At 43.2% G+C, this 26,596-nt stretch overlaps 1 pseudogene; it reads left to right on the forward strand.

Moving 5' to 3' along the window:
• Positions 1-23,430: 23,430 nt before the first annotated feature.
• Positions 23,431-23,547, forward strand: LOC126207270 (5S ribosomal RNA; annotated as a pseudogene).
• Positions 23,548-26,596: the final 3,049 nt, after the last annotated feature.

Genomic DNA, 26,596 nt, shown 5'->3' on the forward strand with positions numbered 1-26,596 from the left:
CTGCCGTATTTAAGAACAGTTGGAAGCTATTTATTATCAAATACGTCTGTCTGAATTTGATGCTTGTGGTAAAGCTAGCGAAAACTATCTAGTGTGTGAGTTCAGCTACAAAGATTAACAAGAGCGTAACAGTTATTTTCTTAACCTCTACCTAGTACACCATACTTTTGATTCCTCCCATCTAAATTGAACTTCTGGTGTCTGACTCAATCACTTAAATTCTATTTCTAGTTTCAGTCCGAAAAAGGCTGTGAAAGAGAGAGTTATAATAGTGAGGTGAGAGAGAGAATTACAAGCTTAATGGAATTTAACCGTTACACCTCGTTTTCTCTCATAACAACTGAAAAGATTTTAATGCCTATTATACTATCTGCAACGATTACAGACAACGAAAAAAGACGTTTCTGTCGGTCCCTTGATTTTTCACGACGCTTTCTTTATTAATGGTATATAATAAAAAAACTGGAAACAGGAGGTCGAAAATAAAATCAATCAATCTTTGTGTGTCTTCATGTGTACCACACTAAATGTGTTATGAAATAAAAGAAAATAAACAGCTGTTGTTTGTGACCATTATTTTACAGTATACAGCGAAGCCAAATGAAATTCACTAATAGCTACAATAAATTAAAGTGTCCGATAATTTTAGTACTTATTGATGTGCTGAAAATCAACTGACTTTTGTTAAACATGAACGTCTTGCATAACATTATCACGCAATAATAGCCCAATGATTGTCCATTGACTTTGAATTGCATTTTGGGATGTACATGGAAATGAGAATATTTAGTGGCCCTTGTTTCTATTCCCCTACCGCCATGTGAATGCCAACAGTACTTGCGTCCTATTCTCCAAGCAACCCTGTAAAGTTTTTTCGGCATAGTCTGAACATCAGCTAATCTAGGAATAAAACGCATCACAGTGAAACACATTTTCTCTGCGAGGAACATCTAGTAACTTTCCATCGTCTACAGTCGCATAAAAAAAAGTGCGTAAGCTGCGTAACTTTCCAAAATTTCGTGGTGGAGAGTAATGATCCTCACCGTTTGGATCTTGTAACACTACATCATTTTTCCGTCAAAATTTGTCTGTAACTTGTATCTTAAATCGTCACTTTCTGTCCTCTGTTCTCTGGATATCGGCTTATTATCTTCTTAAAAGATCTATTGTGTTGACAGTGGCAACGGGTGTGTAAGAACAGCCTGATATGGTTATCGGAATGTTCCTTTTGGCACGCCACACAAAACGCTCGTGGTGATAGCAACACGCCGCCGTAAACACGGTGCTTTTGATGAATAACTTTTGGCACTGTCAAACGGGACAGTAGCTCATTTGGTGTAGGGTAAGAGAAAACAGAGTGTGCTGAACGACGTATGGCTGATGAAGGAATACGTTATTGTGTTTTAATTTAACTATTGTGATTGATTTTATAGCCGTTATTTAGTAGATTTCCTAAGTTATGGAATGAAGAATCCAGTATCAATCACAAACTGCGATTTTATTTACGATATTCGATGATCCATTTCGAGGCCTGGAAGCTAAATGTAGGAGTTTAATATCATTATTTTACTGTAGTACGACCGTAGTAGCTTTCAGTGGTTTAATTCCCTATAAAATCGCTCACCTCACAGTATTCCGCAGTACCTCTATGAACTGAAAGCAAGGCCAAAGAGGGTCCCTTTGAAACGAAGGTCGAAGATTGTCAGCAGTTTTTAATAACTTCACTGACCAAGGTATGTTGAATCTAAATCTTCTTCGGTACCCTTCGAATACTTTTTTTTTACCACGTAGTAATCTTGATTGAAAATAACAAACGAAAACCGTGTGTTGGGTTGTTATTCAAACCTGGGACACCGTACTTCACGGGCTATGCGCTATCGATTACGCTAACACTACTCTCGAACTTATTCAGAACTCATCGTATCGAAATACAATGTAACATAAAAATGGAGACTCTGTACTGTATTTTACTCGAAGGTTTTCAGAGATGTTGGTTGAATGAGTTGGTATAAGTACATTGTGGCCTCTGATTTCATGTTATCCGGGCATTTGGCGGTGTTGCGACGAAATTTATTATGGCCCTTAGTACAAGTGAGATGAGTCTTTGGATAGTAAGAGTAAAATTAGCAATCAGTCAACTGTTTTTTTCTCTTTGAGAAACTTAACAATAAAGCCCATCAAGTGTCTTTTCGATAGCATTTTTAGTTCGGAGCATAGCTTCATCGTCAAAGCTTGAGTTGGTTAACGAAGGACCTTCATTTCCATGTCAACACGCGTCTTGTGATTATTTACTCACTGCGATGTCAATACGCATCCACTGCGATGTCAACACACGTGTTGATATCTCAGTGAAGGTCCTTCGATAACCACCAAGGCGCGGACGAAGAAGCTGTATTTCTAAATTACGTTGGCTAACAAGAAACCATATGGAAAGGGGTAGTAGATTGTCTTTATTGGTAAGTTTTTCCATTAATTTCACTCTCGCATATTGCCAAGAACAGCCACAATCACGACCACGAATTTTTTTGTCTTCCAAAATTTTTCTTCTGCTCGGTACTTTTAACAAATTGCATTAATGGATGAAAAAACGAAACGTGTGAATTCATTACGTGGTTGTTCAATAAAAGAGAGGCTGTCGCAGAGTTCCGCAGCAATTTCCGATGGAATGCTGCCGGACAGATGATGTGTAGGCTTACTCGGAACGTTCCGTGAGCATACGTTCCAAGACTAATTAAGATACATATTAATTCTTCCCAGTTACGGGTCAAGTAATGACCACGTTGGTAACATTTAGAAATTCCGGCTTACGCGCAGGCGTAACGACATTCATCGCACATAGATCGACGAACGGATTAGGAAGAGGGGAAAATTACACTTTTTTCCTCTGCTTAACAGCACATGGTGTTTCGTTTGAGTACAGATGTAAACACAGATTTAGCTGTATTTGTGGTCTCCAGTCCGAATTCTGGTCTGATATAGCTCTTCCATTTACCTATCTTCCGCATAACTACTACAACCGCTATCCATTTGATCTTGCTTACCGAAATCCCCTTCTATAATTTGTTCCCACTTTCCCCCTCTCATCAACTCCCCTCCTCCCACATCCCACCCACCCAGTTGCGCGGGCACACACACACACACACACACACACACACACACACACACACAACAATTACAAACTAATCAAGCCTTGAGGCCTCAGGATGTGTTCAAACGACCCCTTCTTTTAGTGAAGTTGAATCATAAAATTTATTTTCTGTACTGTTCGAATCATTACTTGTTCATTAGTTATCCGATCTACCAGTCTTTCTGCATGCCATCACATTTCAAAATCTTCCATTCTCTTCTAGTGTGAACCATTTTTCACATACATTTCACTTACGTACAAGGCTACACTTAAGAAAAATAATTTCTGAAAAGATTTCGTAACATTTAAATTTTTTATTCGATGTTGAAAATTTCTCTACTTTAGAAATGATTTTCTTGCTGCTTTCTGTGCTTTATGTGCTCTGTATTTTGGCCGTCGTGAGTTATCTTGTTGCCCAAGCATCAAAACTCATTTACCACTTCAATGCCACGTTTTCTAGTCTAATTCCCTCAGCACTGCCTGATTGAATTCAGTTACATTCCATTATCCATGTTACATTTTTCTTGATATTCATCGTATAACCTGTTTTCAAGACACTAAAGATTCCATTCATATACTCTTGGAAGTCTTTTTCCGTCTCTGACAGAGTTAAACACCAAAATTTTATTTCTTCTGCCTGGAGGGACCAAGAGAAACATGTTAATTCCTTTAACAAACTTCTCTTGGTGTTCTTCACTGCTTGTTCAACGTGCATAATGAATAACTCTGAAGATAGTCTACAACCCTGTGTCACTCACTTCTCAGTAACCTTTGGCTCTCCATTTTTTATGCCTGATATATTTAGAATTTCAAAGTGTTCGTGTTTCAGTGAAGATTGTGAATAGTTTTCTCTAAGTGTACTAATTTATAAACGTCGGTTGTCCATTCTCAAAAATATGTCGCAGGGGCAATATACCCTTCCCAGTTCTTACATTTTGCTGGAACCCCATATGCGGATCAAGGGGGGAGAGCTGTTACGGGTCATGGTCCCCCCCTCCCCCAAACAACAGTCGAATAATACAGTATCGCGAGAACTAAGAGTTTCGAAAATTGGAAGAAATTCTGAAAAACTAAAGTCTTTGTTGAACATGGGATACTTTTCAGCTGGGTTCATGAGGGTGAGCCCACGTGGACTGGTTTGCGGCGTAAACGGCAGTTGAAAACATTCCAGCCACGTAAAAGTGCCGATTAACATCCTGAATTTACCGACAGCCAACAACAATTCTGACACGGTTCAAGGGTCAACAGGTGGGACCAAAAAACGGTAAGAATTCGAAAGAGTGCAGGACAGAATGGGAAAGATAGTCCTCAAAAAAAGAGTAACAGAAAGACTGACTTTCCCGGACTTACGTGGTAAAGACAGAAAAAATACAGCATTCGTTCCATTTACATGCTCAAGTAACTGTAAAAATGGTTCAAATGGCTCTGAGCACTATGGGACTTAACATCTGTGGTCATCAGTCCCCTATAACTTAGAACTACTTAAACCTAACTAACCTAAGGACATCACACACATCCATGCCCGAGGCAGGATTCGAACCTGCGAACGTAGCAGTCGCGCGGTTAAGTAACTGTAGCCTACAGATCTGTCTGTATAATGTTAGATGTATGTGAAATACCGATAATAGTGGATGAACACTTCGATTTGATGCAGTATAGTCGGCCGTGGTGGGCGAGCGGTTCTAGGCGCCTCAGTCTGGAACCGCGCGACCGCTACGGTCGCAGGTTCGAATCCTACCTCGGGCACGGATGTGTGTGATGTCCTTCGGTTAGTTAGGCTTAAGTAGTTCTAATTTCTAGGGGACTGATGGCCTCATAAGTTAAGTCACATAGTGCTCAGAGCCTTTTGAGCCATTTTGAACTACTGTTCGTGACTGGTTCGAAGAACATTCTGGACAATTCGAGCCACCCAGATAGCCCGACATGAATGTCATCGAACATTTATGGGACTCCGAAATTAAGTCCCATAGTCCTCAGAGCCATTTGAACCATTTTTTTATACAATGTAAATCATGAGGCTGTGTAAGTCGTGAAATTTTGCCGCTACTATAGTTTTTAAAGCAATTTCGTGACGCAGGAACTTCTCAAAGTTTTGGACAAATGCCTTTAGGATGATGTATTTACCTGAATTGCAATTTCCTGGGAGTTATGTCGAAGGGATGTACAAAGCATCGGTTTAAACAAATTATATAAAATGTTGTGATACAATATTAATAATAATATATTGTTATTATTTTTAAAATCTAAGGCGTTTGTGGCTCGTTGAAAGTGAGGGTGTTGGCAGATTTTATTTAGAGAGGGTGCGGGGGGGGGGGGGGGGGAAGAAGGGGAGCAATAACGATCGACTCTGGAACAGCGCCTGCGACTTCTCCGGTGGTAAGACGTAGGAATTCCAGCTTACGCGGAGACGTATAAACATTCGCCTGACACACCACTCATGGCTGGATTTTTGAAGGGGTGGAAACGATTCTGACACACGAGTTTCCTCTGCTTAACACAGTGGGGCGCTGACGTAGACGCGGATTCAGCAGCAGTTCATTGTACCGACCACCGTGACCATGAGAGACTGTATAGAGACACATTACGCACTGACGCATACAGTGCCAGTATTTGATGGTGACATCCAGCAGGAAGACAACAGGCGCGAGTGTTGCTCGGCGGTCTCTCTCTTGTGCGGCAAACTGCTTTTGTGCACAGGGGGGACGGAAGCGGCAGAGCGTTTTACAGTCGGTGAGTGGCGAAGTTGTGGCCACCCGTGGTGACAGTTTGGGCAGTGGCGGAATTCCGGGAAGTGCGCGTCTACCTGTCGCTGGCGACGCCGCGCGGCAGGTACGGCTCGGCTCTGTGTGTGGGGCGGCCGGCGCCCCGCCGCCCGCGGCAGAGGCCGCCTGCCGATCACTCACGCCCCGTGGCGCCCGCGCTTTTCTTGCCCCAGTGTCGCCGCACGGCGCCGCCCTGCCTGGCACCTGCCCGCTGTGTCTCTTATGAGATGGGTCGTTCGTGAACTAACGGGCCCAAAGGAACGGTCCACCAAGATGAACGGAACGAGCGAGGAACGAATTCTAAAGCCGCCGGCACACGGACCGTGTTGTCCAACGTTAACGTTGAGCGTGCCGAGTTCAACGTGCTGTTGAACGCTTGTGCATACGGTACGTGGGCCCCAGCGTGGCATACGCGATCGCAACGCACTCCAGTGGCAGTTGAGGGATGTTTCTAGTTCGTAAATCACACTGTTTACTCAACGGGCGCGCGTAAAATTCCCACATTAACTCCATTAAAACGCACATTTCCTCCATCGTCCACGAAAAGGAACATACCATGTCCAATCAATAAGGACACAGGCTTATAAAAGTGCCATTACAAATAGTGCGGAACAAATTTGGAATACTTCTCCGCATAAGATAAACATTATTTCGTCATTCCCACATTTTAGTAAAACCCCAAGATCAGTCTTACTTTATCACTGTTCCTGCCCAGCAGCAGAATCTTTGCAGCATGTGAATTACGAAGCGTAAAAGAAAAAGGAGCAAAATATCTTTATACAAGTAGCGCAAGCTGTCCAGTAGTTTAAGTCAATCGAACTAAGTCACCCCTTTAAAAAAAAAAGGTGAACTTATATTTACATAACATCAAATATTATAGTATATACTTACACTAAACTAATAATGAAGTATCAGAACCTAATAAAACGTGAGTGTTAGGGAAAAAAATTTGGAGCGTGAAGATGCGAACCACCGCCCCAACAAACAACTCAATTCAGGTCAATGATGCTACACGTTACACTGGACCAACGACACATCCTTAGCATTTAATAATAGTGTCCTAGCCCTTGCTGAAAACCTTAATCGTAGATATGTTACTAATGGCAATATAATTATAACAAATTGTACCAAGAACAATGCGTTTCGGGTGGATCTTCAGTGTGTCGCTGCCTGCAAATAGCCTAGTCTCATAATGCGCAAGTTACAATAATTCTTTTGCCACGAATATGATGTTTCTCATTATTGTATTGGAACTAATCACACAGTTAACAACGACAGATTCTCAATTTGCTCCTGCTGAGAAACGGGAAATATACATATAGGCTTGAAATGAATGCCAATATGGCGCCTCACAACTCTGTACTGAAGGGAGACGGCGTGCGTGTGACGTAGGTGGCGTTGTGCTATCTCATTGGTCAACGCTCAGACGCACGCTCAGAATATCTGACATGCCAGACATTGCTCTGCACGTTCGGAAAGACTCCCGAACGTGCTATCCCATGCTATGACGTCAGAAATTCGGCACGGTCAACGCTCAACGTTCGCATGCACGGTCCGTGTGCCGACGGCTTAAGGAACGGTCCTTCATAGTTCACTTCGGTCGCGGATTTCTACTCATAGTTCCCCAGAACGGGAAACGGTCGGTCTCGTTCCCGCAACGGCACGTCGGCCGATCTCGTTCCAGCCACTGTCCCGTTCCCGTCTATCTCGGTCTCGGTCTCGCTCGGCCGGACTCGTCCTTCTTCGCGTGGTCACAAGTCGCCGTTCCTCTGCCGACTGCTCAGAGTTCAGTACCGAGTAGTTGTTCGTTTCGTTCGCTGCGTACGCCCATTCTAGATCAGTTTCAAACCTTTTTTGAACTCTGAACTTCTGGGTCTTTTCGTATTCTATTCAGCGTCCGTGACCGCTAATAAAAATGTATTTTATAATTATATAAATTACATAAAAATTACGTGGTATGCAACAGGTGACAGATGACATTGTAATTCTGTCAGAGACAGCAAAGGACTTGGAAGAGCAGTTGAACGGAATGGATAGTGTCTTGAAGGGAGGATATAAGGTGAACACCAACAAAAGCAAAACGAGGATAATGGAATGTAGTCGAATTAAGTCGGGTGATGTTCAGAGAATTAGATTAGGAAGTGAGACACTTAAAGTAGTAAATGAGTTTTGCTATTTGGCGAGTAAAATAACTGATGATGGTCGAAATAGAGAGGGTATAGAATGTAGACTGGCAATGGCAAGGAAAGCGTTTCTAAAGAAGAGAAATTTGTTAACATCGAGTATAGATTTAAGTGTCAGGAAGTCGTTTCTGAAAGTATTTGTATAGAATGTAGCCATGTATGGAAGTGAAACATGGACGATAAATAGTTTCTACAAGAAGAGAATAGAAGCTTTCGAAATGTGGTGCTACAGAAGAATGCTGAAGATTAGATGGGTAGATCACATAACTAATGAGGAGGTACTGAATAAAACTGGGGAGAAGAGAAGTTTGTGGCACAACTTGACTAGAAGAAGGGATCGGTTGGTAGGAAATGTTCTGAGGCATCAAGGGATCACCAATTTAGTATTGGAGGGCAGCGTGGAAGGTAAAAATCGTAGAGAGAGACCAAGAGATGAATACACTAAGCAGATTCAGAGAGATGTAGGTTGCAGTAGGTACTGGGAGGTGAAGAAGCTTGCACAGGATAGAGTAGCATGGAGAGCTGCATCAAACCAGTCACAGGACTGAAGACCACAAGAACAACAACAACAGGCCACAAAAGGGCATATCAGCTTACTTCACTATTTCAATAAATAGCAGAAGAAATACTTGTAAAAAGGGAAGGTTTTTTTTGTTATTACACATGCAAAGGAAGTCGGCACGGCACAAACGAGTGGCCATTTTCCGTCTTTTTTTGACCCAAGGTAAAACGGCATGTTCATTATTATAGAAGGCAGACCGACGTACCACCGAATGAAGCCCGCGCTCCATAATCGCGTGTCTGGTGTCACATTTTGTAAAGAGACTACGATAACTTCTACAATATTAGTTCAGTGGTACGGAGTAGCGCACAAAAATCGGCCCCGAGTACTAGACTGCTCATTGTCGCCTACCAATCATCATCTATTGTTTTGAAGTTGTTGTTTGCATTAGCTTTTTTGTTATTTCTTTACTGCCTAATTATTACTTGTTTATCTATTCTGCTCGTAGCGGTCAACAAATCGTGCGTAACTGGTGAGCAGTCTGTACTCGGAGCCGGTTTTTCGTGCTCCACCTTATACTATGCCACTGCGATCAGCCACATAACGCTACAGTTGGCTAAACGAGAGGTTTTGCAGAATCACGCAAGTGTGTGAGAATTCTGTTATGAATAAAAACTCTGTACTCCAGGGGGGAGGCAAGTACCCCCTGTTGGTGCCTTCCATCTTCAGTCAGCTATGCTACTAATTTTTCGTAAGAACCATATAACAAGCACAAATGAACGGTGAAAGAGTAAAAATGAACGCTTCTCAAAAAAAGAGCGATCCCCAGTGAACTAGTTCCCAAGGATACACGAGTCTGCCCGTCTTTAGTGCCTCTCGTAATGACAGCCTTCCAGGGAACAGCCTATCTCTTGCTTTTCCCATTTCCGCGAAGTAAATTCTACAAAATTTACACTGATTTCATGTAGCTTCCGATCGTATTAAGGAAGGCCATCTCTTCCAGATACGTGACAGCAGGGATTTCCCTAGATATTTAACAGAAGTCACAAAAACTGTTTGTGGGGAGTCACATATGTCGCTGTTGCCGTCTTCAGTCGCGAGCCTGATTTTATGCAGCTACTCTGTCCTGTGTCAGCCTCTTCATCCCAGAATAACTGCTGCAGCCTACATCCATTTCAGTCAGCTTGTTGCAGTCATTCCCTAGTCTCCCTCCACAATTTTTATCCCCCCCCCCCCTAACATTTCTCTCCATCACAAGCCCGAGGCCAACGAGTAAGACAGTTCGTGGCGCCTGCGTCACAGCACGTGACACTGCAGGTCTTACGAGCGCCAGAACCCGTCGCCGGCAGGGAGCGAGTAACTAATTCAGAGGAATTTAATAATTTTAGAACGCGTGTTTAAATACATGCAAGCTCTCGACAGCACACGACATAGCTAAGTCTTTCAGTGGGTACCTTTATACTCACACACTGACTTCCCATGGCCCCTGCATGGAGCCAAGTGTTCGCGAAGTGCGGCGGACAAGACGACTAGTGTGACGTCACTAGCTCTTTGCGAGGCCCGTATTTCTCGTGCGCCCCGTCCAAACCTGACCATTCATTGACGCCTCAGGACATGTCCTACCAACCGATCCCTTCTTTAGCCAAATTGTGACACAAATTTCTTCTTTCTCCATTTCGATTCAGCACCTCCTCAGTAGCTACTCGATCTAGCTACCTTATCTTCAGCGCTCTTTTGTAGCTCAGCGTTTCGAAAGCCACTATTCACTTCTTTTCTGAACTGCTTATCGTCCGCGTTTCACTACAGTACAAGGCTGCAAAACAGGCAAAAACCGTTAGAAAAGATTTCCTGAGAAATTTATATTACATTAGTGACCCTCCCTGGCTTCGCACTACTAGCACTAGGTATATATAATGGACGGCTTGGCTGACGTAGCAGTAATAAATTACAAGCACATATTTCCCCGTCAGTCAATCTCTCTATTGATGAAAAGCGTATCAAAATCCCTCCAACAGCTTCTCAGACAGAAATAAAACCGCCGGAGATTTTTATAATATGTATAGATTTTAGCAGTTTCCTCTTTTTCGGAACTGTTTTTCGTGCTATTGCCAGTCTTTACTTTATATACTCTCTGCTTCGGTCGTCGTCAGTTATTTCGCTGACCAAATAGAGAAACTCACCTACTGCTTTTGATGTCTCATTTCCTGATGTAAACTCTTCGGCATCGCCTGATTTAATTCGATCACCGTCACTTGCCGTGGTATTACTTTTGTTGACGTACAGGACCCTGACGACATCGTGGAGATCCTAAAGGGGGACTATTTTTACTTCCGGAATATTTTACCTAAGAGGATAAACTATAGAAAACTACATATACAGAATTTTAGTATGTTTAGAGCGGATGAAAACAATTTTTTTATGTGATAAATGTCGCAGGGGCGCAGTATCCTCACTAGGGGTTCGTAAAGTTTTGGGCGCTAGTCATGTTCAGACTGACGCGCGATGAATATTGCTTTAGAGATGTTGCTGATCCCCTACGGATTTCTTTTTGTGGAGGGACATAAAGATACTGGTGTACGAGTCACCGATAGACACTCCAGAATAGACGCTACAGACTAGCTGTTTGGCCGTTTGGCTAAAGCAACAGCCATTATTCGTGAAACACCTGGTTGTATTGAGTGAGTTAGACAATCATTAGCACGCAGTGGTCAATAGTGACTTAATGAAAGCAGACGTCAACTCTAAAAAATTTCTCATCGCACACCGTGTCTACCGTCAAAACCTTCATCAACCCCTAGCGGAGAGACGATGCATCAGTGACATATTTAACATTTATTTGGCTAGATCACTAGTTTATCAAATGCTATCACCGGTTTGGATTGTGCTAGAAGTCATCTTCAGATAATAAATTTCGTTAAGAGTGAAACAGGCCACATGTTGTGCAATCAAGTACTGGGTAATTACAATTGTGTGACATATTTGTCCTCTAAACGTTCTAAAAGTCTATGTACCTATTTTTTTGTTATGAATACCTATTGAAGGCAAAAGAAAAGAAAACAGAGTATTCATCTATGTTTATGACGAGTTTGTTATAAACAGACCCAATATTTTCACAGTCGCAGGCTTTCACGAACTATTTCTAATGGACCATATGACACTAAGTTTATGACAACTATACTGGAATGAATAAACTAACTACCATTTTACTCTTATAATCTTAAAATATCTATATTATATACTGACGATGTCATCTGCATACAGCAGATTTTGCCAACAGTGAGAATAACCTACAAAGAGCAGCATATCAGCTACGAAGAATCATACAACTTGCAGATATCTGATAACAAAAAATAAGGTTTCGACATTTTACGGAAAAAACAAAATTGTGTCAAAAATTGTAGTAAATGGGGAAATACTTGTGTAAATAACAAATTTTAGTGCTTGGAATGCGACACATCACACTAACACGTAATTTATTTTCAGTATAAGATAGAGAATGGTGTTTTATTCGTGCTGGATCTTTATGAGCTGCGTGGCTGTTGAACACGATTATCGCCACTCCCTGTCGTAACGGATAGAAGGGAAACCTGGGCAACACATGGAGAACCCAAGGGGCGGAAATGATGTATCTCAGACATGTAGCAGGGTATACAAGTTGCAGAAAGCAGAATATCTAAATAAAAAAAAGAACAACAATACAGAAGGAAATGAAAAGAACACATCATGAGGGTGGAGCATGACAGACTACTAAAAATACTACATAAGAAAAGACATAGGGAGACCTAAAGTCAGATGGAAGGACTTAACTCTATAAGTGGGCGTAAATGGTAAAGCCTAATAAGTGCAGCACATGATAACAATTTCCACTAAATGCATTATAAAACATGGTTCTGGACGAGTCTAAGCGAGACTCACACAGGACATCACGGAATAGAAAATCAAATGCATCTGGAATGGCGTCATTCACACAGATCATCAACGAAACGGGACCAAAATTAATGGAACGTCACCTTCGAGGACTTTAGGGAAGAAAGTTTTAATGCTGGCACAGAACAGTGGCGTTCTCTGCTAAAGTCTTAAGTTAACCAAGTTGTTCCGCTGCCCCATTTTACAGCAGTGAATTTTCTGCTTTTATGCTTTCCTAAACTCGTTTGCTTTTCCTTTGTGCCACATTTTGCAGCTTATACGAGGAATTGATGTTTCACCCACAAAAAGAGCCTAAGTATCTGAGAGCGATAAATGATTTAGGTTTTGCAATTCCTCTACAAAGAGAAACCCTGGACTGTGCACAAATAATAACTTACACAGAAAAAAGATTATTGACTGAAAATTTTTTTCATTAGTAAAAAAAGCAAAGTCATTTCTACTGAAGGAGGAAAACAGATTTTTGACATTATGTGGCACTCAGAAAGGAAAGAAGACACAAAGAACAAAGTAAGAACACGCTACGTACTGCCTTTTAAATATTGCGCTTTCTGCTTGTATACACATTTTTTTTTCGAGCAAATTAATGTTTATGTTTGGAATAGTTGGATGACACTTTCCCTGTTTTTTTTTTTTAGTTCTCACTGTATGGTAAATTTACCGCAAGCCTTTTTCAAGAACATCGGTTACGAATATAGTTTTGGCCGTTTGTAAACTCTGCTATCACTATTATTCCCTTAATGCTGAGGAGTACATATTGACTATTTGTGAGGCTGGTGCCCCATCATAATCTCAGTTCCATCGCTCAGTGTTCGGCTCAGATGACGGAATTTACACAAACATTACTGCGTGAAGGACACGCAGATCACCGCCAAAGCTGCGGCCACGCCCACGCATAAAGAATGTTGTTCCAGTTGACAAAATTTTACAATAAGTTCTGGTTTTTGCAACACCTCGCAACTTCGGCAATGACCTGCAAGTGATGCACGAAACAATATTTTTATAAACGTGACCATCTAATGATCGGCCTATAGTGACTTGAAATTAACTCTTTAGAGAAATTAACTCTTTAGAAAATCGGTATTTCAAAACATTAAACTGCGGCTGTTTGCTACACCTACCTGAATCAGCATCTAGTTATATTACAACTATAGTGCTTAACAACTTGAAGCATAAAGAAAATTCTAATTTACTAAATTTTTTCATTATAATCTTAACGAAAGGTTTCAGTTGCTGTGTATAGTAGTAGTCAATGGTTATACGTTTTTTCGTGTGAAGAAACATTACCTGTTTAGTCGTTAGTTCGGACAAAAGAACTGTAAGCTATTTTTGCAGGAGTTAATGACAGATAGTTGGTTTAGCATTCCTCCTCTTTCCACATTTCCGTGAATCCGTAGTATATTTGTTCCACTGTCCTGAATTATTATGAGAATAAAAGGAGAAAGATATATCTAAATCTAGTACCTGTGCATGGCTCTTACTAAAGAGCCACCGAAGGATCACCACCACTCCTTGAGAGAGTGAAAAGACGTTTGGGATTTAAGTCAAGCAGGCAATGAAGAACCAGTAAGTTGCCACCTCTTCATCTGCTGATAGAATAGCAGCGATGAAAACGTTTACTACAACAAGTACTCGAATCGCTGTCTCTAGGTCAAATGCTATATAAGAAACATGCATTAGCAACGTCATACACGTAGCCTATACACTACTATTAAAACCGTTCATTGGCCTGCTGTGAGCACGGAATTCTGGAAGGGATATTCCGGAAACACTGAGTCATAACAGAGAACAGTTACAAGGATGTTAACGTCTGGTGACAGAATCTGGCAGCCTTGTTGAGCCGGAGGTGGCGCAAATGTAACTGTGCCATTATAGATGCTGTACTCAGAGAAAGCCATTGAAAGACAGCTTACCACCTGTTGAAGATAGTAGCATTCTTCTTTCATCGAGGGCGTGACAACCATTACGACGGCTGTCACGCTTATATGTAATCATATCATTTATTATCAGGGAAGTATCGACATGGCCGTTAGTTAAGAGGTGTTGAATTCTGTCATTACAACAACATTTTTAATTATAAAACTTCAACGGTGTGTCGCTCTCAGTTGTAGGTAAAACAAATGGAACGCTGCGGTTAACTGGCAGATACTGGGAAACTGCAGATTGTCTATTGAAGATTCCAAACGAAACACTTGTCTAGTCCTCATTCGAATACGGCTGAAGTGTGTGGAACTCAAATGTTGCAAAAAAGCTGAAAAATTATAGCTTTCAGACACTCTGAGAAATATGCCGTACTCGAGAAGCTACACAGAAAATTGCAAGAAATTTCAGGGCAGATGCTTGGCGTATTCCTCACAGTCCTACACATCTGTCTTTCAGAGATCGTGCAGATAACGTTAGGCATATAACACTAACCGTGCAGAAAAAGTGACTCAAATAACGCTCACACGGAAGCGTAGAATGTGTAATTCTCCCTACACTTCATTCGCGAATGGAACGGGTAGAAACAATTCACAGCACAATAAAAGTACCCTCTTCCAAGCACTTCATAGTGATTATCAGAGTGTGGATGCCGATGTAATATTTGTAGAGGTAATTTTGGGGAAGACTGGTATTCATACGTGAGGGCTCCATTTGTGCCCGATTCACCACTTACACGTTTGTCAAAGGTTACTGTGTGGTGTTTGAGATGGTGATTAAAAGCTTCTGGTTGACGTCAAGTTGTCTTTAGTGCGCTCTCCTCAAAAAAACTTGAAAACGAAGCACTGTGTTTTGGGTACGCTCTTCGTCCGGGATTACTTTTTAGATTACATAGAGTTGTATGTCTTTAAAATTATACAGGGTGATTCTTACTGACGTTAAAATACCCCGAAGCGACATAGATGACGCTGAGGTACGTAATTTATTGTAAGACGCATGGGATCGCAAATGTCGGGAAATACCCCAGAAATGGATGAGAAACGTTGAACATGTGACGTTGCCAGATGACGTACCTCGACGCAAGCGCAGCGGTTGGATTTCGGTTTGGGCTTGGGAGCGAAGGGATGACTGAGTGACTCAATACTTGCATTCCGGCAAATGGTGCAAATTTCGAACGCCTTGTGTAAATGTGATCTGTTGTAAACACAGAAGTTACAAAATTATTGACCTGGCTGTAACCAAGTAAAAACTGCTTTTTAAGACGTTATTTCGTAGCGGAAACGTTGGTCATCTACTGGTAACTACGGAATTCGGAAGGTTATACTCATTTGCTTGTGTCGCAATATGGTAGGCTTTTGTTATATTGTACTTTGCAGTAGACCAGTGGAGACTGCAAGGCCGGTAAATAAAATAATAAATCTTATTCCAGTGAAAACACATACTTGTCTGACGCAATGAAAAAAATACCGCCTGCCACACACAAGACTCGAAACCTGAGCCCCATGCGCTCAACTCGCGCACGTAGACCCTGAGCGACACCGACGTGAGTACTTGACTTACTCCATTTTTGGAGTATTTCCTGACATTTGGGATCGCATATGTCTCATGTTAAACTACATCTCTCAGCGTCATCAACATCGCTTTGGAGGTTTTTAAATGTTAATAAGAATCATCATTTACACATTATATACACTGATGAGCCGAAACAGTTTGACTACCTGCTTATAGCGCGTTGGTTCACCTTTGGAATGCGTCCGCTGCTCGTGGTGTAGTAGCTAGCGCTGGCGCCTCTGGATCACGGGGACCCGGGTTCGATCCCCACCGGGTTGGGAATTTTCTCTGCCCGGGGACTGGGTGTTTGTGTTGTCCTTATCATCTCATCATCATCATCATCATTCGTGACAGTGGCTCGATTGGACTGTGTAAGAAAGTGAACTGTGTAAAAACTGGGACTCTGTAAGGGCGCTGATGACCACGCAGTTGAGCGCCCCACAAACCAAACATGAACATCAACCTTTGGAATGCGGTACAGCAGTGGTTCTGTCTGGTGTGGATTCGATAAGTCCTGGTTTCCCGGAGGTTCGTGGAACGAGACGTTTGCCCACAGGTCATGTACTTTCCATAAATTACTGGTCGGTGGTTAGTCGGCATGAAGCTGAACCAGATGTTTCCACAGGCTTCAGGTCAGCCGAATTTAGTGGCCAAGCCTTCAACGTGAGTTGATTATCATGTTCTTCAAATCACTACAGTGCGATTCCGGTCTTGTGACACAGATAGTTATGCTGCTGGAAGATGCCACCGCCGTCAGGGAAGACGTCTAGCGTGAAGGGACGCAGGTGGTCTGCAGTAATGTTCATGGGGCCCACAGCTGTCACGGCGCCTTCGTCCACTGCGACAGGTCCCATGGAAGCCCCAAGAACACTGCACCCAATATTAACATAAAGTCAGAGAGACTGATGGCAGTGTTTACTCGTTAATGACGTTAAAAAGACGGAAATAAAACTGAAATGGCTCCTTGTGTAGTTAGTTAGTTGTAAATGCAGTTTTACGCTGAATAACGTAACACATTTCACAGTTATTTTACCCACCATAAAACAAAATAACGGTTCCGTCTCATCCGTAATCTGACAATCGTAGTACTTCCCCGTAAAATTGTGGTTCTCGTGGATGACATTATCGTTTTAGAATTTAAAATCGGGGATTTAATTTTACCACCATCTGTTTATGTCGGTCACCAGGCGGCATTAATGCATGTTTTTTACACGTGACACACACAACCCGCAGTGCTGTCAGATTAACGTTTACATCGGGTGACGACAGCGACTGATTCCTCTACAATCACGCTCGTTGAGACAGAGTAAGCTCGTCATAAGTTAATTAACCAAGCTAAATACCCAAACACTGGCAATATTTAATTAAATATTTGTAGATTATTAGCACGACTTATTGTTTTGAGCTAGCAGATGTCGGTTTAAAGGTTATTTGAGATAATTAATTTATTTGTATATATTTTTGATTCGAAACACATCATTTTACATTATATGTAAAACAATTCAAATATTTGAATTCTTTTACATACCTATACTGTAAAATAATGCGTTTCGAATCAAAAATATACACAAATAAATAAATTATCTCAAATAACCTTTAAATGGCTACACGAACTTATACATTAACTTCCGTTAGTGCTAACAATAAGTATGTCTAAAATAAGCGAACAAGAATGTAAACAAACATTCATTTGAATTGTCATTATGTATACGAGGGATCTCAAACGATTTCCTTACCTGTTAATTAGTTAAGTATTGTTAAGAAAGACCACAAACTATCCACAAACGTAATTGAAAAATTGTTGTTTTCTTGCCATTACCGGTTACGGATAGTTAAGTTGCACACACAGTGTCGTCAGTGGCATGAAGCCTGCTGCAGCGCTGTGTGTTTTTATGAGATTAGCACCACTCTTTGATAAGAAGCGATAAAATAAGGACGTTAAAAAGCAAATGTATGTGCTATAAACGTGAAGCAGTTTATTGGAATAGGCAGAATGGCAATGAAAAATTCTGTCAGACATGTATACAGTGGTCGAAATTTCAGTTGTTTTGTGGTAGCACGACTCCCGTGTTGTCGCAAGCTGTGGCAAATTTTGTAAATTTGTGCTACGATCTTACGGGACCAAACTGCTTAGGTCATCGGTCCCTAGGCCTAAACACTACTTAATCTAACATAAGCTAACATACGCTACGGACAACACACACACCCATACCCGAGGGAGGACTCGAACCTCCGACAGGGGGAGCCGCGCCGACCGTTACAAGATGGCTGTGGCAAAGGCGACGAGGAATATAACCATACGCTACCTTCGAATATTCCGTATGAAGATTTCATATTTTTTTCGTGCTACGTGCATCATCAAACAAGTTCTTTGCAAGTATTATATTCATTCACACGCAAAGCACTTACCATAGAAATATTTTACAATAACACAGTTATTATTAACAGGAATTGTTATAAAGAAAAAAATAGTTTTTAAAATCAGTTGTCTTATCTATCACGCGCTATAATTATTTGGCAATAGATCGAAGGTTTTTGTCGCGAGGTACGTCTTTTATAACCACAGTCGCACCTTAGTGAAATATTTTCTTGAAGCGGTTCCACTACAGCATTTTTTTTTATCTGTGCGTGATTATGTACAAGAAATTCCTTTATTCAGAAGACTTATGTGAAAATATAACTAAAATGCGTGCTCTTTATGGAAGTATGGAGTTTCATTCCTGAAACCCGGTGAAACATACCGGCTTCTTTAATTGTTGTTTGCATGAAATGAACTCCCGCCCCTCCCTATTCAAAAGCTGGTAAACATGTTTCTGTAAGAAGCTTTATTTTATTTTGACAAACAAAAATAATAGAAGGGACAGCTCGTCATACCAGCTATTGTACGTGCACCGTATCCAGTATCATTGCAGTCTACTGAAATCTGCAGATGGAGGAACACAGATGTCTTAGGAGATATGTAAGACGTTTCAAAAGTAAATTCTCCTCATCGAACTGCAACTTCAGGGAAGTTTCCTAACCTGACAGGCTGTCTGCATTTTACATTTACATGGCAGGAACATCATGCGGTGTAGCGGGCAGTACTTTGTACATCACATTTACATCTACGCTTAATAACATACTCCGCAAGCCACCGTGTGGCAAGTTGCGGAGGGTACCCTGTAACACTTCTAGTCATTCTTTTCTGTTCCACTCGCAAATAGAGCGACGGAAATCCAGTATCTGTATACTTCCGTAAGACCCCTCGTTTCTGTCATCTTCGTGGTCCTTACACGAAACGTACGTTAGCGGCAGTAGAAACGCTCTGCAGTCAGCCTCAAATGCCAGTTCTCTGAATTTGCTCAATAATGTTTCTCGAAAAGAACGTCGCCTTCCCTCCAATGATTCCCATTTGAATTCCCGAAGCATACCTGTGATACCTGCTACCGGAAACAAATCTCTGAACTGCTTCAATGTCTTTCTTTAATACGACCTGGTGCGGATCCCAAACACTCAACAATGGGTCGCACTAGTGAGTGTCCTGTATGCGGTCTCCTCTACAGATGAACTACAATTCATAAAACTCTCCCAGTAAACCGAAGTCGATCATTTACCTTTCCTACTACAGTCTTCATATGTTCGTTCTATTTCACATCGCTTTGCAATGTTGCGCCCAGATATCATCCTTCCTACGACTTATTTTCTTATTTTACAGTCGGGATTATTTCGCGAGATGTATATGGGACGGAGTAATACGTAGCTTGCAAATTCTTAGAAAATTTTAAGAGTAAATTTCTCTGTGATACACAACGCCTGTCTTGTAGCGTAAGCAACTGCAGTTGGGTGACCATCTCAACAGCCCTCTCGCCATTGCTATCCTGTGGCGAACGGCGCTACTTTTCTTTGGATCTTATCTAGTTCTACTTGACAAGGGTTTCTGGTTGACGAGCAATATTAAAAAATACGTCGAATTACGGTTTTATAGGTTACCTTCTTTTTTATGGACGAACTGTACAACGGAGGGGAAGAATGAAGGGCCCAATAGTTCGGCTCGAAGAACATTCCTATAGTCGAGATGACACAATTAACAGCCGTTCTGAGGGGACTAAAATCGAGCAATGTTAAGTTGGAAAAGTTAACTTTTTACTCATATTCACATTTGTTAAGATTTTGTACGAGACAGTAAGTTGAACAGAATAACACTCCACACTCTCTCAAATTTGTATTTATTTGTCACGAGGCCCTAAGACTTAGCTTGGCGTTCGGGTGCAGTCTTGGGATTTAGTTCGCCAGACTTGTAAAGTGCTCAGTTTGTGTGCAGTGGTAACCGACAAAAAAAGCGAAGCCCACAGAAGACTTGGTTGGGTATCAGTGGGACTTCCTACATGAACACACCAGCTACATCTACTCGACTGCGGGGAAGTAAATGATTAGAGTTACAGTTTCCTGTGACAGGTAGAACGCCGGCCGCGGTGGTCTCGCGGTTCTAGGCGCGCAGTCCGGAACCGTGCGACTGCTACGGTCGCAGGTTCGAATCCTGCCTCGGGCATGGATGTGTGTGATGTCCTTAGGTTAGTTAGGTTTAAGTAGTTCTAAGTTCTAGGGGACTTATGACCACAGCAGTTGAGTCCCATAGTGCTCAGAGCCATTTGAACCATTTTGAACAGGTAGAACGGCCACCATAGTCCTTAGTGTTGTTCGTGTTTAGTGTTGCTACCAAGTCTGGTAAGATGTATAAGGGGCGTGAACCGTGTCAGATGTCGAGAGTGATCATTGTGAACGACACGGAGATGGCTCGTATTCGTGTGATACAGCGTTATCGCCACCTGACCGTGTTTGAAAGTGGCCTCATTGTGGATGTCCATTTCGCCAGCTGGCCGAATCGTGCAATATTCAGATGTGGCAGTGTCCCAACGCAGGACTGCAAGGGAACGTGACGGGAGGCGTACTCGTCGTCAAGGTTCCAGTCGGCCATGTCAGACCGCCACAAGGATGGAGCTTCGTACTGTTTGTACTGTGCACTAAGCACATCGTAACTCCTTCACATTTGCAGATGTTGTCCGCAAATAATTAATGGACTTCCAGGAGCATTTTGTGTCATCCAGCACCACTGGTCGAAAAGTAGCAGCAGGCGTAGTTGGGAATTATTGTCCCCTGGGTAGACTGCCGTTGACGCTACAACGCAAACGGCTGCGCTTGGACGTACAGCTTAATAATATTGGCTGCCACAGCCGTGGAAATTCTTGGTAAATTGAGTCTGAATAAACGGCAAACAGGTGTTAAGGGATGATTAATTATTGACTGGTTTCGCTGCGTTAAAGCAGCATCTTGGGGTTGTTAGTAGTGTCACACAGATAAGGACACGGAGACGCCCTGACGTTCGTTGTGACATAAGCCAACCCCGTGAACAGGGTAAGTCGTAAACAGATACGTGGCTGAGCACTGGAGCGAATAGTGTAGGGGATGAGGCACCGGTAGTCTGTTATCGCAAGAGTAAAGCACTGCAGGTGTTCAGTTGTATACTAAACTGCCGGGGATCGCTACTCGACCGGAGACGCTGGCCGTTAATAAATCATAACTTAGCAGCTACTTGCAGTTTATTTAGTTTCAGTTTACCATGCGGTTTCGGAGTGGTGGCGTGATCAGTAAGCATGGACTGCTAATGAACAGCGTCGCATTGTGTTCAGCGGTGAATCACGAGTTTGCAGTACCCCGAATGACCACTGTCGGGGAGTGTGGCAGTGACCTAGGGAGAGGTCCCGTTCTTCCACTGTGTTGGAGAAGCACAGCGCTGTTACTCCTGGAGCCATGGTGCGGGGACTCCTCGGGAATGACTTCAGGTCGCTGCTGGTAGTTACTGAGAGAACTGTTAGGGCGCAAGGGTACGTCAGGGACATCCTTTGTCGTCATGTGTTACCTCCCATGCGACAGTATCGTGGTGCAATTTTTCAACAGGACAACGCTCGTTCGCACATGATACGTTTCTTTCTGAACCGTCTGCATGATGTTGAGGTGGCCCGTGACCCGCTAGGTCCCGAAATCTACCTCCGATGTAATAGGTGTGGGACCAGTTATAATAGTCGTGGGCAAGCTCGCCTCGGGAGAGGTGTACTCAAACTCATCCCACGAAGAGACAAGTGTCTAAACCGGTGTGGAGACTTATGTCGAATATGAAAGATCAGCTATGATATGTGTGTGCCTCAGGATTGGATGGAACGGTTCTATAACACTCTTCCCAACTGGATCAGTGCACGCATCCAGGCCAGAGGGGCTGTAACGCCATACTGGTAAATGGGATCATACTGTCAAGTTCATTGTTTTTGACTCCATTTTGTAGTAACATACCCCCTCAACCCATAAGGTTTCATTTCGTTTTCTCCTTCCCTCCTGGGTGCCTCACTTTTCTTGTTAGATCCGTTTTTGTATGACCCAGCAGACGGTACCGGGGCTCTGAGAGAGTGCTTGCAGACGAGGCAGTTGTGTTCAGACGTCGCTAGGAAATTGCTATGAAGTGGAGGAAGATCTGAAGACGATAGCTCATGGGGCCTACTAACATTTAATACAAACAAATTTAATTTGAATCGCATAAATAAACCGAAAGATGAGATACCGTATGACGGCTCCATCCATGATCAGTCACTGCAATCAACGGCAGGCGACAAATAGCCACTGGGAGCAGTTTGAGTTGGATCGACAACGCAAATATAGCCGTGGGGAAGGCAGTGCCAGATTAAGATTTATAGGCAAAATCCTGAGGCAGCTTGTTCACGTACGTTGGATGTCGCTTATGAAACGCTCGTTCGACCAATTCTTGTGTACTGTTGGACAGTCTGGGATTCAAGCCCCAATGAAGATCTGCGCGAGTCGGTGTATGTTAACAAAAATGGTTCAAATGGCTCTGAGCACTATGGGACTTAACTCCAGAGGTCAACAGTCCCCTAGAACTTAGAACTACTTAAACCTAACTAACCTAAGGACATCACACACAGCCATGCCCGAGGCAGGATTCGTACCTGCGACCGTAGCGGTCGCGCGGTTCCAGACTGTAGCGCCTAGAACCGCTCGGCCTCTCCGGCCGGCATGTGTTAACAGAAGGGTATACTTAAACTCATCTCACGAAGCGACAACTGTCCGATATGCAGACTAGGTCGAAAAATAACCTTACGTATGTAGTGCCAGTTGGCTGTATTGGTTGTGTGAAATAAAATGTACACGTTTCACTACAGGCTTTGTATCCTTAGTTTTTGATAACCCTCATATACTCGATGTATTTTCCAAAGGTATCGGGAATTTTCATGTTTTGAAAATGATTTTCTTCATTCGTCTACATTAATATTATTTCTTTCAAAATAGTCGCCGTTATATATTATATACTTATGCAGCGCCAATTTCCGAAGCATTTTTGGAATTCAGTCTTTGGTATAGCACTTAGCTGTTTCAACGACTCGCTTTTAATTTCGCCTAAGCTTGTAAAATGACGGAGCAAACGGCCTGCCGCAGTGATAACACCGGTTCCCGTCAGATCACCGAAATTAAGCGCTGTCGGGCTTGGCTAGGACTTGGATGGGTGACCGTCCGGTCTGCCGAGCGCTGTTGGCAAGCGGGGTGCACTCAGCCCTTGTGACGCAAACTGAGGAGCTACTTGAGATAGAAGCAGCTGCTCCGATCGCGAAAACTGACAACGACCGAAAGAGCGGTATGCTGACTTCACGCCCTTCCATATCGGCCTTCGTTGATGACACGGAGGTCGGTCCCGTATCGTTGGGAATTCCGAGACGTGCTCGGGCGGAGTTTAGTTAAGTTTAGTTTGTAAGATGACTGCCCTTTAAGGCTCTCCATAGTTTTGGGAATGGAAGAAAGTCACACGGGACCACGTATAGCGAATATGGAGGCTACGGCATCATTATAGTGTTGTTTTTTGCCAAAAATTCACGAACAATCAATGGAGTGTGACCAGATGCATGATCATTGTTCAAAAGCCATGAATTGCTTCACCAAAAATCTGGGAGTTATTTTCGGATTGCTTCTCGCAAACGGCGTGGTGCTCCTTATTGAAGCTTGGACCTTTTGGCGAGGACTCGTGATGCATTATGCCCGTTAAAATTGAGGAAAATAGTGAGCAGAAGCTGCACATTCGACCGCGCTTGCCGAGCTTTTGTCGGTTTTGGCGCTCCAGAATGTTTTTACTGGGACAATTGAACCTTAGTTTCGACGTCATACCCGTACACCCATGTTTCGTCACACGTAATGCACACGTTTCAGTAGTACTGCATAATTGCTGACTTTATTTAGCGATTCCTGAGAAACTTCCGTTCGACGCTGTTTTTGCTTCTTCATTCAATACCTTTGGCACAAATTTTGCTGTCATGCGTGTCATACCCAAAACTGCCGAAAAGATTTCACAATACGAGCCAGTTGATATTCCAACATCATCAGTAACTTCTCCGATTGTGATTCGGCGATCGTTCATAGTCATTCATAATCATTCCGTTCACTTTTCCTAGGTTTCCGCGGTGGTTGTTGTGTTGCGGCCTCCAGAACTTCCGTCGTGTTCAACTTCTTCATGACCATCTTGGAAACGCTTATACCACTCGTAAACCCGCCTTTTATCGTAGTAGACTCAACAAAAGCAATGTTATTGTTTTTAAGGTTTCTAAAACTTTGTTACTGTGGTAGATTCTTTTATGTGTTTGTCTTTTTTTTTGTCTGTTGTCGATGTACACTCCTGGAAATGGAAAAAAGAACACATTGACACCGGTGTGTCAGACCCACCATACTTGCTCCGGACACTGCGAGAGGGCTGTACAAGCAATGATCACACGCACGGCACAGCGGACACACCAGGAACCGCGGTGTTGGCCGTCGAATGGCGCTAGCTGCGCAGCATTTGTGCACCGCCGCCGTCAGTGTCAGCCAGTTTGCCGTGGCATACGGAGCTCCATCGCAGTCTTTAACACTGGTAGCATGCCGCGACAGCGTGGACGTGAACCGTATGTGCAGTTGACGGACTTTGAGCGAGGGCGTATAGTGGGCATGCGGGAGGCCGGGTGGACGTACCGCCGAATTGCTCAACACGTGGGGCGTGAGGTCTCCACAGTACATCGATGTTGTCGCCAGTGGTCGGCGGAAGGTGCACGTGCCCGTCGACCTGGGACCGGACCGCAGCGACGCACGGATGCACGCCAAGACCGTAGGATCCTACGCAGTGCCGTAGGGGACCGCACCGCCACTTCCCAGCAAATTAGGGACACTGTTGCTCCTGGGGTATCGGCGAGGACCATTCGCAACCGTCTCCATGAAGCTGGGCTACGGTCCCGCACACCGTTAGGCCGTCTTCCGCTCACGCCCCAACATCGTGCAGCCCGCCTCCAGTGGTGTCGCGACAGGCGTGAATGGAGGGACGAATGGAGACGTGTCGTCTTCAGCGATGAGAGTCGCTTCTGCCTTGGTGCCAATGATGGTCGTATGCGTGTTTGGCGCCGTGCAGGTGAGCGCCACAATCAGGACTGCATACGACCGAGGCACACAGGGCCAACACCCGGCATCATGGTGTAGGGAGCGATCTCCTACACTGGCCGTACACCACTGGTGATCGTCGAGGGGACACTGAATAGTGCACGGTACATCCAAACCGTCATCGAACCCATCGTTCTACCATTCCTAGACCGGCAAGGGAACTTGCTGTTCCAACAGGACAATGCACGTTCGCATGTATCCCGTGCCACCCAACGTGCTCTAGAAGGGGTAAGTCAACTACCCTGGCCAGCAAGATCTCCGGATCTGTCCCCCATTGAGCATGTTTGGGACTGGATGAAGCGTCGTCTCACGCGGTCTGCACGTCCAGCACGAACGCTGGTCCAACTGAGGCGCCAGGTGGAAATGGCATGGCAAGCCGTTCCACAGGACTACATCCAGCATCTCTACGATCGTCTCCATGGGAGAATAGCAGCCTGCATTGCTGCGAAAGGTGGATATACACTGTACTAGTGCCGACATTGTGCATGCTCTGTTGCCTGTGTCTATGTGCCTGTGGTTCTGTCAGTGTGATCATGTGATGTATCTGACCCCAGGAATGTGTCAATAAAGTTTCCCCTTCCTGGGACAATGAATTCACGGTGTTCTTATTTCAATTTCCAGGAGTGTATTATGCTCGCAGTAAAAGGTCGTAACAACGTGATAAAATTGTCTCTGATAGTGCTGTTAGAAGAATTACTGTTTGTTGCGCGTATGAAGAGTCTTGGGAGAGACGGCTGGATATTTTTAGCAACTATTCATACATGAGATTGCAGGTTCGAGTGATTTTGTCCACGTCTCTTCCTGTACACGTCGCATTCAATATGAAACAATTCTGCTATTTCAATACTTCCAAAAATACTAGTATAGGTAGTGACGCTCACCTTTGTTCTCATGAAATAATAACGGTTTATTGTGTCTCTTGTACAATTTACCACATAACATCAAAAGAAGCGAACAGAAAACTGTAGTTACCCTTAGTTACAAGTAAACCACAGAGAGGTAATATTCCGAGTCAACGATATAATTATCATAGAGTCTCTCAGATAACGTCTATGCCACTTAGCTTTCTCACAGTCGATTCAGTACTTTACATATTTATTACATTACATTACATTTTATTCCATTCTTATAG

The sequence above is a fragment of the Schistocerca nitens genome, chromosome 1 (assembly GCF_023898315.1).
Source record: "Schistocerca nitens isolate TAMUIC-IGC-003100 chromosome 1, iqSchNite1.1, whole genome shotgun sequence".
NCBI lineage: Eukaryota > Metazoa > Arthropoda > Insecta > Orthoptera > Acrididae > Schistocerca > Schistocerca nitens.